The following is a 13,065-nucleotide window of genomic DNA, read 5'->3' on the forward strand; positions in this document are numbered from 1 at the left end:
CCTCAATTTAGGTTTAGCCCTCTTTGTAAGCCTCCAGGTTTCTGATCTGTAGGTGAGTACCGCCTAGAGCTGTTATATTAGCTCCTATCCATTCTTCCCAATCTAGGGCCCTTAAAACCTTTTGCAAACACGTGGTGAATACAATTGGAGAGATCCTGTCGGCTTGCCTTACACCCTTCTTTATTGGAACTCGGTCGTTTTTTTTTTATGGAAAACTACGATTGTAGATTTCTTCCATTGATCGACTGTAGATTTCTTCCAGTATGTTTATGTAGGGTTCGTCGATACCCTCATTCGGTAGTGTCTGCATTACTGCTGATGTCTTGCCTTAGTCGATCGCCTTCTCGTAATCTATGAAAGCTATGTATAGGGGTTGGTTGTTATCCGCGCATTTATCTATTACCTGATTGATAGTAAGAATATATTCTAATGTGGAGTAGCCTGTACGAAATTCTGTTTGGTCCTTTCGTTGGGTGAACTCAATGTCGAGATAATTTCATTAGCAATTATTTTGTAAACAGTTTGTAGAGAATGGACAGTAAGCAAATTGGCCTGTAATTTTTCAATTCCTTCACGTTTATTTTCTTATGAATTAAAATAATCTTGGCGTTTTTCATAGATTCTGGTACCGTTCCGTTCAAGAGGCACTTATTATATAAGGTTCCCAGTTTTCGTAACAGAATTTCTCAGCCACCGCTCAGCAGGTCTAGAGTGTACTAAAACTTTTGAGTGGCGTGACCGAAACGCTTTCCCCTTGCTTTCTTCATCCCCAACTTGTGGCGAAAGTAGCGGCGGCGCTGCCATCGCCGAATCTTCCCACTTGGTTTACTCGGCTGGCTCGGCGACATGGCCGGCATCTCGGTTTTAGTCGCGAAATGACGAAGAAGTAGCGTGTAAACCATTGTTACGCGCTAGGTTGCACAACTGGATATCCGCGTGTGCAACAAAGTCGGAAGTTATCACTTTTCAAGGCCCCGAAAGACGAAGAACGACGACTTCTTTGGGAGCGGAACCTCCATCGGCTTGACAAGCCACTTGACGCCGATTGTGCTGTGTGCGATTTACATTTCAAACCGCATTTCATTGTTAGAGACTACGTACACGTTATCAATGGTGTTCAAGTCCGAATTCTTAGGGGAACGCCGACACTTGGCCCTGATGCAGTCCCGACGATCTTGCCCAACCTGCCTGCATATTTGACGCTCAAAACTCCGGCTCCGCGGACCCAAACAAAGCGGCGTCATCAGTGTGTGCCGGCTGAGGATGACAACAGAAAACGGCGACGCATTAGCACTTCTGCACAGCTCCTTGTGGATACCAACGGTGCAACTTCTGCAGATGGTGACGAAGCTGACGAGGCAAGCTCAAGTCCCTCGTCTGACGCGGTTGTCACTCGGTGACCTTCGTGGTCTTGTCCTACCATCAAAGTCATGGGCGCTGCACGAGTTTCCTGGATTTGCCGGCGTGTCGTACGTAGCGTGCTCACTGAATCCTAGCACTCGTGAACTTTGCATTCAACGAGACGTATACTTCACCAGTGCAGACAATGGAATCGTGCAATGTGATGCATTCGTGCAAGAGAAACTAATCTGCAAGTCCAGTTTAGTAACTGTTCGAGAAGCCTCAGATGCTCTGCAGCTTGTTGCAAGCGTCCCACTCTGTTGTGGAGCAGCAGAAACTTTATTTTTGCCACCATCGGACCTTACCCACGGTCTACACGCGCAAATGAAGTCAAGATGAGAAATCTTCTACAGTGTCAAAAGCGCACAGAAGCACCTAAAACTGAGCAGGCTATAAATTGCTACAGTGGCGTAAAAAGGATATCATTTTTCGTGCATATTTTCTTACACTCTTATGTGTTTGACGGTACACCAAGAAGAAAAACATTTTTTTTAGAAGAGGCTTGTAAGCGAGAGAACGTGCAAATAATGACGCGAAATCTCAAAATAAATCTTTGATCTTGAATTTTTTTGTATTAAACCTGTGATGGTAAATTTAGCAGCATTAGGGATCTCGGTGCATAATTCATCGATCTAAGCCAATTCATTGTTGAACTTCAGTGTCCCTTCAAACGATCTTTCGACCATAACATCTTTTTTTTAAAATGCATTTTGGAAAGACAACCTTAACTCTGTCGTTCTGTTTGCTTTGCTTTATGTTATCTTTTGTATCCTGGCTCTATATTTTACGTTTTTTACAATTTACCTAATTGCAAATGTATTGTTTTATAATTATGTAAACCTTGCATTTATGTTATCAATCATGATTAACATTAGTTACGACTCTGCTTTGCAGTGTTGTTTCGTTTTTTAAACTCTCAAAATCTTCCACTACTATGTTTCACCTAAGACATTCTTTTGCAGTATTACGTATTTGCATTTCTGTGGGTCCTACAACAATGAATCTATTCCCATATTTCAAAACCAAAGGGAGGTTTGGAAAAACTCTGCTGTTCTTCAAATAATATCTATAAAGCCTACTTTTTTGTCGTGTGTGCACGCAGCCACAAGCAATGAGCCTTTTATTTGAGTCCAGCTTTGGTGTTTTACGTGGAATGAACCAAGAGTTCTTCGTTTTGTGTGCACCATATTCCTTTTTTTTTGGGGGGGGAAGGGGGCGCTTCCGGTGTGTACCGGCCAGCTGGTTTCTCGTCTAAAATGTGTACACTTTAAAAATTAAAAAAAAAACGAGCTCGTTATATTGTACAATGTGCTATGCTGCTTCGGCCTGCAGTGCGGGCCTCAGCAACTTCAATAACAATAATGTCAAATAACCTTTATTTACGCGAAAAAGGGGAGGTATGTGAATAAGAAAAAAAAAGAGGGAGATCATCTTCACACTAGGCGCGACGGAGAGGTACCAACACGTACGCGGAACCCCTGCCAGCCATCCGCCCGGGTAGATTGGTCGACGCCAGCGCCACCGCATCATTCCACGCCGAAACGGCCGCTCCCAGGCTCGCTCCACTCAAAAGCTTCTAGTACACTCTAGCAGGTCCGTTGTTACCTTATCCTCAATAGCAGCTTTGCCTCTTTGCATTCCCTCTAGGGCTTTTTTGCTTCCCCTGTTCTTAATGGTAGCATGTCGGTTTGATCTGGGCTATTATAGGTTCTTAGAATATAATCCTGGTTGTTTCGGCTTTTCTACAGTTCTCTGTAGAACACCGCTCCCTCAACTCCTCCGCTAAGTTAACTATCATATTCCTATTGGTCATCACATTGCCATCCTTGTCCCTTAATGCATTCAGTCGATTTTTCGCTATGCACAAATTTGCCTTCACCGCTTTTTAAGGCTTCCGCCGCTCTTTACAGCCTGATCTATTATCTCCATGTTATACCTTCTCATGTCGGCTACTTTACGCCGATCGATTAACTTTGAAAGCACCACATGATGAATTTTGTCGGTTGCATTTCAAGCTTCTGTAGTTTGCTGTCTCTTAATCAGGTTTTTAGTTTGCTTAGATAGTTTGTCAGTGTCTTGCCTATTGACTGTGCTTCCAAATTTCATTTCACACTCTTTGATGATACTGATAAGATTATCGTTAATTGTGTCAACGCAAACGTCAGTTACCTCGTTCAGCGCTTCGAATCTATTCTGAAGCAAAACTATGATTTCTTTTTGCTTTTCTTCTTACCACTAGCCAAATATTTGGCTCCTTGCGTATCAGTTTATGCCTTTGCTTTTTTAGATCTAGGCGAATACGAACTCTTACCCTTCTATGGTCACGGCAACGGATCTTGCCAACTACCTCTACATTCTGTACTTAGCCGGGTGTGCACCCAAAATGAAGACCATTTCTTTTTAATTTTGCCATTAGGACTTCGCCCCGTCCACTTACGGTTAGCCCGTTTTCTGATGAATGTATTCAAGATCTGTAAATTATTACGTTCTGCAAACTCTACTGATCGCTATCCTCCGGCATTTCAAGAGAGAGAGAGAAGAAAGAGAGGAAAAAACACTTTATTATATCTATATACAGGGAGTATGTGGGTGGTGGCCCAGTGCGAGCCACCCCTCACAAACACTAGGTGGGCTCCCGATTACAGAGGCCCATTGGCGTCCAAAGCGACTCGAACTCGGTTGGCCAGGGCCTCCTGGCTCGCCAGGTCAGAGCAGCCGAGCAGGGCCGCCTCCCGCTTTTCCTGGGCGGGGTTCGGTTTTGTGGTGAGGCGAGGGGTTTACTGACATGCCCACACCATGTGGAAGATGTCCGAAGACTTCTCCCCACAGTGCAGGCATTTTCTTGTACAGGCAGGATCGAGATATTCAAAAACTGCCGGGCACAGCAGTGTTTTGGTGTAAAGGCGGAGGAGTAAATGCTCCTTCGCCTTTGTAAGGCCCTTACAGGGTTTAGGATAAATTGAATGGCCGAATCGGTAGCACTTAGTATTTTCTCGAAACGTTAAGGCCGGATTGGGTTCGATATTCATTTCGGAAGAGTCTGAAGGTGTTGCCCGGAGAGCCAGCATGCGGGCGGTGGCGTCAGCCGTTTCATTGCCTTCGAGACTGAAATGAGCTGGAGTCCATATGATCCTTCGAGACGCGGGGGCCCCGACGTATTTGCTGTTTTGTAAGATTCGGTACGCCAGGTGTGGGATATACCCGCGTTGAATATTTCGGTAGGCCCCTCTCGAATCTGTAATGATGACGCGCAAGCCCAGGTCTGCGGCAGCTAGTGCGATGGCGACTTCCTCCGCAAATGTTATGTCCTGTGCTTTGAATGTCAGGCCATTCACCACGACATTTTGGTGCACGAGAGCAGCCGTGTACCACCAACCATGGTGAAGGCCGGAGGCGTCCACGTAAAATATGCTTGGTGTGTTGGCATTTCAAGAGCCCAAATTGCCATATTACCCCACTGCATGATCCCCGGCATGTTTCTTGCTTACTTTGGCATTAAAGTCACCCACTTGAATAGTATATTGAGTATTTACTTTAATAACGTCTGACTCTACGTCTTTACAAAAGCTTTCAACCAACTGACTATCATGCTTCGCATGCTTCGATGTAGGTGCATAGGCCTGTACCACCTTCATCTTGTACCTTTTGTTAAAGTTAATTATGATACTTGTCAGACCTCTCACTAGTGCTATAGTATTCTTCATTGTTGCCAGTGATATTCTTGTGTACAAGAAACACCACGCTTAATTCTTTTTGTCAACAAATACACCACACATATTCTGATATCATCACCTTCTTTCAGTCCAAACAATTGGGCTGAAGGTCATGCAAAAAAAAAAAGAAAGTGCTGCATTGTGGAGCATATATCTTCAGTGCTTCACTTAAAACTACGATTGTTCCTGTCCAGTGCTTCCTTGAAGTTCTTGTGGCTCTCGTTTGTACCACGCTAGTGTTGACAAATAGTAAGCACGTACGTCTCGGTGCTCGTCGATTAAGGTATACATTTTTTTGTCTTGTTTTTGCACTAGAAATTAACGCTATTCTTAATAATAAGCACTTCAAAAGGATATCAAGCAAAGAAGTAACAGACAAAGGTGGCTCTTTCTTTGATTATTTGGAGCTCTTCGAGCCCAAGTATAAAGGAATGCAGAAACAGTGAGTGAAGTAGCGATTCCGATGCAGTGAAAACGAAGCAAGTAAGAACTACTATACTGGCCGCATGAACTATTTAGAAATCACTGCCATACCTTCGCACTTCTTGCCGTCCGAGTGTAGCTCGTAGCCGATGTTGCACTCGCAGCGGTATCCGCCCAAGGTGTTGACGCACTCGTGTTCGCAGCCGTGTTCTGTGTTCTGGCACTCGTCGAACTCTGTAAGTTGAGAAATTAAGCGGGGATTAGGCACACCACCTTCCCGTAGAGGCATACTCAAAGAGAGTCGCCCGTGCGTTCGATTAGAGAAGTGCTCTCGAGAGCTTCTATCACCCGGGTTAACCTGTTTTCACTTTTCCCAACACGCTTTGTACTTCGGAGTAGATATTCATGCGACATTGTGTTGAGAGGTAAGCTTAGAAAGTAACCGACGTTTCTCTCTTTCTCCCTGTCCCTCCTATATAAATTTTTCCTCACTTTGAATAGCACTATATACTACGGTTGCAAACGCCTCCGAACGCGTTGCTACTTGCTTACCAGAAATTCGGAAGGACAGAAAAATGCACATCTTCAACCACAACTAATTTATTACTGGTCTGCGCCACCATGAGAACTAATTTTGTAGAAGTCCCAGAGATACTGCCCATTTCAAGGCCTAGAAGTTAACGTGCTATTGCTGTATTTGATTTCTCACAGATGGGCAATTCCTATTTCGTCCATATTTTAAGACGTCACATTCATATCGGTATTGAGTTGTCACACACCACTTTTTTTGGACGATCCGTTTTGGTTTATTATCGTAAGCTAATTGTGCGCTACCATCACCATGGTATGTACCTTGCCGTTCATCAGAGAGCACCCTAAGAGAAATGTAGGTATTTTTTTGCTCAAATAATAAAAGTCAGCTTTCTGAGTATTAGCGTGAGAGCGGAGTGCTTTCCCGGGTACTAACGAGAAGCTCATTATACGCACGCGTACCTTGAAGAATGAAGAAATAATGAAGACAGACGCCAAAAAAGAAAAAGAAGATAAAACTACCGGAAATCCCTACGCAGCAGTTGAGGCACGCTATTATAGGACAGTCCGCTTACATGATCCAAGCCAAAAGCCTCCATAACGGATCAAAAACACACGTAACGTAACACAAGCACAGGTCGGATAACTGTTCAAAGCGGCCAAGTCAAATTGCCGTGCGCCAAAAGTTTGATGAGCGCTGATGGACCTGACATCGCGAGGTGGAACAGTGAGCGATGTCAAGTATCCTCCTGACGGGCTGCACGTGTGCGTGCGTGCAGGCCACTAATACCGAAGGGCTTAATAAACGACCCCGTGATCAAAGCGCTTATCGGCGACCTTGGCAGTCATTGCGGCCAAACTTGGCTCTTAGTAGTGGGCGCCCGCCTTATACCGGATGTGTTCATTCATAACTATCCATCATTTCAAGCCTGACAGCAGGCAAATATAAATGTAAATTGAGATGCGAATGCTACACACACACACACATATATATATATATATATATATATATATATATATATATATATATATATATATATATATATATATATATATATATTGTTACAAAGCAGTAACGAAGTCCTTGGGCCGGATGGCCCCAAGCGTGCCTTTCCGTCATCTCGGACATTCTGTGTGGGGGCGGGTCGTCACCTGCACCGGCTCTGTTTGGCCCAAAGCGTGCCTTCCCGTCATCTCGGACATTCTGTGTGGGGGCGGGTCGTCACCTGCACCGGCTCTGTTTGTCTCGGCTGTGCGCTTTGCCTGCGGGGCAGTGGCTACGGGCGGGCCCCTCTGGAATGTGCGGAAGGCCGGTTGTGGGCTACAGGAGGGACTGCCGTGAATTTCTCCTGCGTGGTCGCTTCCGAGTCTCCACGCGTGTGCCACGTGCGTCTGCCACGTGTGTGAAGTGACACTTGTGTTGTGCTCTCCATGAGTAATTGGTTCCCCGAAGAGACATTCCGCCTATATATCTGCGGAACTGTACGGCGAGGGAGGAGAGCAGCCCGCCAGAAGAAAACAGGACAGTGTCGCGAGAAGAGTCGTCGTTCGGACGTTACTGTCCAACATGTTGCAAATAAACGTCTTGTTAAGTTTTCCTTTACGCCTGTCCCTCTGCCTCAGCTCTCGAGGGTTCTGAACGTCCCCGTGGCCTGCGGAATGACGACCACCACCCAGCTCCATGCTACCTACTGGGTCCGCTGCGGCCACCGACGCGGCTCGTAACAACTGGATGGCAGCGACGGGATTCTGCTCACGCCAAGTCACAACAAGCTCGGGCCAGCATCGGGATCGTCTCCGCTGAGATCATGGCTGCAGGGTGTGGTGAGTGCTTGACTTTTCTTCACTGAGATTTTACCAGGCTTTATCTAGAGTTTTGTAGGAAAGGTGGTAAATTTGGATAACTACTCTACGTTGACCTGTGCATGGGAACGTAGCATCCTAGTAGTAGTGAAGTTAGCAGCACTTGTAGCAACCATGAATCTGAAGGCACTGAAAAAACCACTTTTGCTAGAGTTAGCTAAAAGTTTGGGTTTGGATGTTCGTGAGCAAATGAGAAAGCCAGAGATTATTGAGGCTATTGAGAATCTTAACGCAGACCACGACGAGCTCTCAGAGTGTCTAGAGCTGATAGACGAACATGAAAGGCGCAAAGCTGAAGAGAGAAATGAGAGGCTCATACGCGAAGCAGCAGAAAGGGATCTTGAGATGAAGCGCCTTGAAATCCAGCTGCTCAAGGCTCGAGGTAGTAGTGAAGGTAGCGAAGCGTCTAGCGAAGTTGAACGGAAGTCGTTCAGGATGAAAGATCTAATGCAACCTTACCGCTCCGGAGAGGACATGGGTCTGTTCTTGGTAAATTTCGAGCGCACATGCGAGAAGGCGCGTGTTACCAAAACGATGTGGCCGCACTGCTTGCTTACCCTACTACCCTGTGAGGCTGCCGAGGTAATTGCCCGCTTGAAGTTTGAAGTTTGAAGTTTGAAGTTTGAAGTTTATTATTATTAACAGACTGGCGATACATAAAATGAAGAAGACGTTTTACAGACTAGGGTCCCATAGTCCGAAGACTGTAGGGGGACCCACGATGAAGAAAGCATGTAAACAAGTGCAAGGGCAAATGGCAAGACAATGTAATATTAACAAAACAATGCTATAAAGCAACTATAGAAAAATAACGAAGCGATAAAACATAGTAATAATCACAACTTCAACAAATACAATCGCTAAGTCAAAATGCAAAAAGGACAACATAGAATAATTTATAGTGATAGAAGATATAATTTCAAAGTTTTTTTGAATGTATACAAGTTGGATAGAGACTTTATATTTGGTGGAATAGAGTTCCATAATGAAATAGCTGTGAATGACAAAGACTTTATGCCGTAATTAGTGCAAACTCGGGGTAGTAATAAATTTCGCTCCAATGCGAAGCGAGTGCGGTTAGTGTTTATCAATAAGTCACAGTTGATGAGGTCGAAGGGTAGCCGACGGTGAATTATATTAAAGAACAAACAAGTACAATGAAATTCAAATAACCTACTAATACTCAGAATATTGTATTGTCTAAGCAAAGAAATAGCGTTCGAACGACGAGGGCTGAAAGTGATAATGCGGATTGCTTGGTTCTGTATATGTTGTACAGATGAGATGTACGAGTGATAGGTGTTGGCCCAGGTAATTATGCCATAGTTAAAATGACTATGAATAAATGAGAAGTAGAGCGATAGTAATGCATTAGTGGAAAAATATGGCCTAGCTTTAATCAATGCACGAATACCAAAAGCAGTCTTTTTCTTTATGTCTAATAAGTGTAGACCAAAATTAAGGGTTATGTCTAAACGTACACCGAGAAAAGAAACAGTATCACAAGCATGGATAGTATTAGGACCCATAGTTATAGCAGCAGAAGTTAACAAATGTTTATGAGCAGACCTGAAAACCATGAACTGAGTTTTAGAGGGGTTTATCGTTAGATCATTGTTGTTGCACCATAAAACTACATCGCTGAGTACAGAGTTTAGTTTTGATATTAAAGATGGAACTGTTTTGGCCTTACATGATACTGTGGTGTCGTCAGCGTACAAAACACAATGTGCAGAGCAAATGACGTCAGGGAGATCATTAATATAAATAATGAATAGGAGGGGGCCAAGAATGGACCCCTGCGGAACACCTTGATTGGTAATCTTAATGTTAGAGTAAGAGCCACCTGTAAAGACCACATTTTTTCGGTTAAACAGGTAACTTTTCAGAAAATTTAAAGCTGGTCCAGTAATACCATAAGAATCTAACTTATTGAAAAGAATGGAGTGATTGAGCGTGTCAAAGGCTTTAGTTAAATCCAAAAAGACTGAACCCGAGAAGTTACCAGTATCAATGGAATGTTTGATGAAGTCTGTCAAAGAAAGCAGAGCAAGGTTAGTGGAGCTTCCATGACGAAAACCAAACTGGGAAGGTTTTATAACATTAAATTTCGAAAGGTAAGAACTAAGACGCTTTACAAACAGTTGTTCAATTAGTTTACTTAATGATGGAAGAATAGAGATAGGCCTATAATTTTTAATATCATCTTTATCGCCTTTCTTGAAAATTGGTATAATTTTTGCACGTTTTAATGAGTCAGGAAAAGAACCTTTAGAAAAAATGAGATTGATTATATGGGTTAAGGGCTGAGAAATTATATGAGCCACCATCTTTAAATGGTGTGCACAAATGTTATCCAGACCGGGAGAAGTATTTTTAAGATTACGAATAGCTGATACTATTTCGTCAGAGGAAGAGGGAAAGAGAAAAAATGAGTGAGGTAAGCGCGGCAAACTAGGTGAAGGAACATTTTTTGAGGAATTGGATGACGAACAAAAATACTCAGAAAACGCATTAGCAATGTCGTCAGAGTGACAATAAGTAGCGTTATGGTGAGTGATTTTCGTTATGGGCGAGTTAATTGTAGGCGAATTCAAGAATTCATTGAGCAGTTTCCACTGTTTTTTATGATTATTTTTGTTCTTTATAAATTCCTCATTATAATAGCGTTTCTTGGCAAGTTTTAGCAAAGAGTTAAGAGTATTACAGTAACTTTTATAGCGAAGTGCCAAGGCGATATTAAAGGGTTGTCTCTTAACTTTCCTATAGAGGTTATCCTTCTTTCTGAGACTGGTTAATAAGGCAGATGTCATCCAAGGGCTTTGAGGCTCTTGGTATTTCTTGTTATAAGCAATAGTGTGAGTACTAGAAGAAACAGCTTCTGAGAATAAAGAAGAAAATGTATCAACCGCTGATTGTGGATCAGCCTGCGAGCTAACTTTGGACCAGTCACAGTTTGAAATTGCACTGATGAAATTGTCTTTGTCAAATCGCAGTGCAGTAAAAATTGTGTTGATTTGAGTTATAGGGCTATCAAATGTGATGAAGATGGGATAATGATCGGTAATATCGACATCAACCACCCCGGACACTCTAGGATTAAAGTTACAAAAAGCATGATCCAAAAGAGTGTTAGAGCCACGTGGGTTGGATCTAGTGTACGAATCGATGAGGCACGTTAACCCGTACCCTAGAAGGCAATCATTATAGGCACTTGTAGTTCTTGAATGAGAATCTAATAGGTTAATGTTGATATCGCCTACCAACAATACATTTTTGTTCTCCATTGATAGAGTGTTCAGGACAGTCTCAAGAGCCGATAAGAACTGGATAAATGAGGAGGAAGGTGAGCGATAGATGCAAGCGAGTATTAAATTTTTTTGATTATGAGTAACCTGTGGCTGTTCAATTTCTATCCAAACTGATTCGCAATAGGGGATGGTAATATGAAGGTCCAATCTGCGAATATAATTAATGCCAGAAGAAATGAAAATGGCTGAGCCACCATAGTTGTCAGATGCACGATGACAGTATTCAGATTTGTACGACGTAAAACCATATAGATTAGCATCCACATCGGAAAGCCAGGTTTCTGATATACATATAAATGAAAAAGAGTGTCTGGTAGAGTGAATGAAACTATTAATGTTGTCGTGATTCCTTCGCAAGCTACGTGCATTGAAATGAACTAGAGAGCGTTGATTGTCAGATAGAAACGAAATAAATTCTTCAGCAGAAAAGGACATGATTGACAAGTACACGTCAAGGACAAAAAAAAATTAGAAAAAGAGAGAGAGAGAGAGAATTGTCCCTAGAATCGATGACACGCGACTTAGTTGAAAACCCGAAGGTCGTTCTCAGACTTTAAGATGAACACTTTGCTGCTGCTAGTCTGACGAGCCTTAATCTGGCAGTTGTCCGTCCATAAAAACTGCCAGCTCTTCTCCTTCTTAAGGGCTAGTGCCTTAGAAAACAAGCGTTTGTTCTCGACAGTAAGGTGATCATTAACGAACACAGCAGCATCAGTGGAACCAGAAAAGCCAATTTGGCCAGTACGTAGACGGGCTTTGCGAGCCCTACGAACAAACTCGCCTTTCTTCTCGCGGCAACAAAAGCGAGCGATAATGTTCTTCTCCTTAGACTTTGTGGCCACACGATGGACAACGTCCAAGTCAGAGGGAGAAACAGAGCAGCCGATGGCATTGCCAATGGTTTTCACGATTGCAAGGCAATCTTCATTTTGCGTGACCGGAACACCCTTTATCTCAACATTATTCAGTCGAGAATACTGTTCTAGATCAGCAACTTTTTTTTCCAACGCCTCATTTTTTGCGGAGAGTGCGCGGTTCGCAGTCACCAGCTCGTCCTGCCTCACCCTCATGTCATCAAAAACATCACTTAAGTGCTGAACACTTTCCGCCAGAGTTGCGCATTGATCAAAGCCGAGTTCATGTAGCTTGTTAGAACACTTAGAAACAAGGTCTGCAACCACACGTTCAAGCCTACCATCGAACAGACTTTCGAGCGCGTCTATTCGCTTAGCAAGCTCGGTATTAGTAGGCATAGTGCAGTATACAATGTAACAACTTGGCAAAAGCAGCAGTCACGGCTAAGAATTAAAAAAAAAAAAAAAAAAATAAGAAAAGACAACTTGAATACCACAAACCTGCACAAAGAATGCGTAGTTTTTAGATGCGAGTCAACCAGCCGTAACGCTGCTTGCCAAATGAAGACGAAGCACTTGCGACGTCCTTATATAGGCCTGAAGGGGCAGCACCAAGCGCTGCTCGGTAACAGCAGATCTCGTGGCAGCACGATAAATGCGGGCGTCGGATCTCGTCGATGAATTCAACGATAAAAACGCTGATTCGAAGAGCAGACTGCGCCGGCGCACTAAATCCTGTCGAAAACCACGCTGGCCCAGAAGAAACAGGCCGCTACGGCAGCGACGGGAACAGGCTGCGACGGAAACTTGCTGAAAATCTGCACAAAGAATGCGTAGTTTTTAGATGCGAGTCAACCAGCCGTAACGCTGCTTGCCAAATGAAGACGAAGCACTTGCGACGTCCTTATATAGGCCTGAAGGGGCAGCACCAAGCGCTGCTCGGTAACAGCAGATCTCGTGGCAGCACGA

General features: G+C 43.6%; 1 pseudogene; it reads right to left on the reverse strand.

Annotated features, from left to right (window-relative positions):
• Positions 1–13,065, reverse strand: part of LOC142775448 (protein tolkin-like) — a 327,993-nt pseudogene that overhangs the window by 42,413 nt on the left and 272,515 nt on the right.

The sequence above is a fragment of the Rhipicephalus microplus genome, chromosome X (assembly GCF_043290135.1).
Source record: "Rhipicephalus microplus isolate Deutch F79 chromosome X, USDA_Rmic, whole genome shotgun sequence".
Classification (NCBI taxonomy): Eukaryota; Metazoa; Arthropoda; class Arachnida; order Ixodida; family Ixodidae; genus Rhipicephalus; species Rhipicephalus microplus.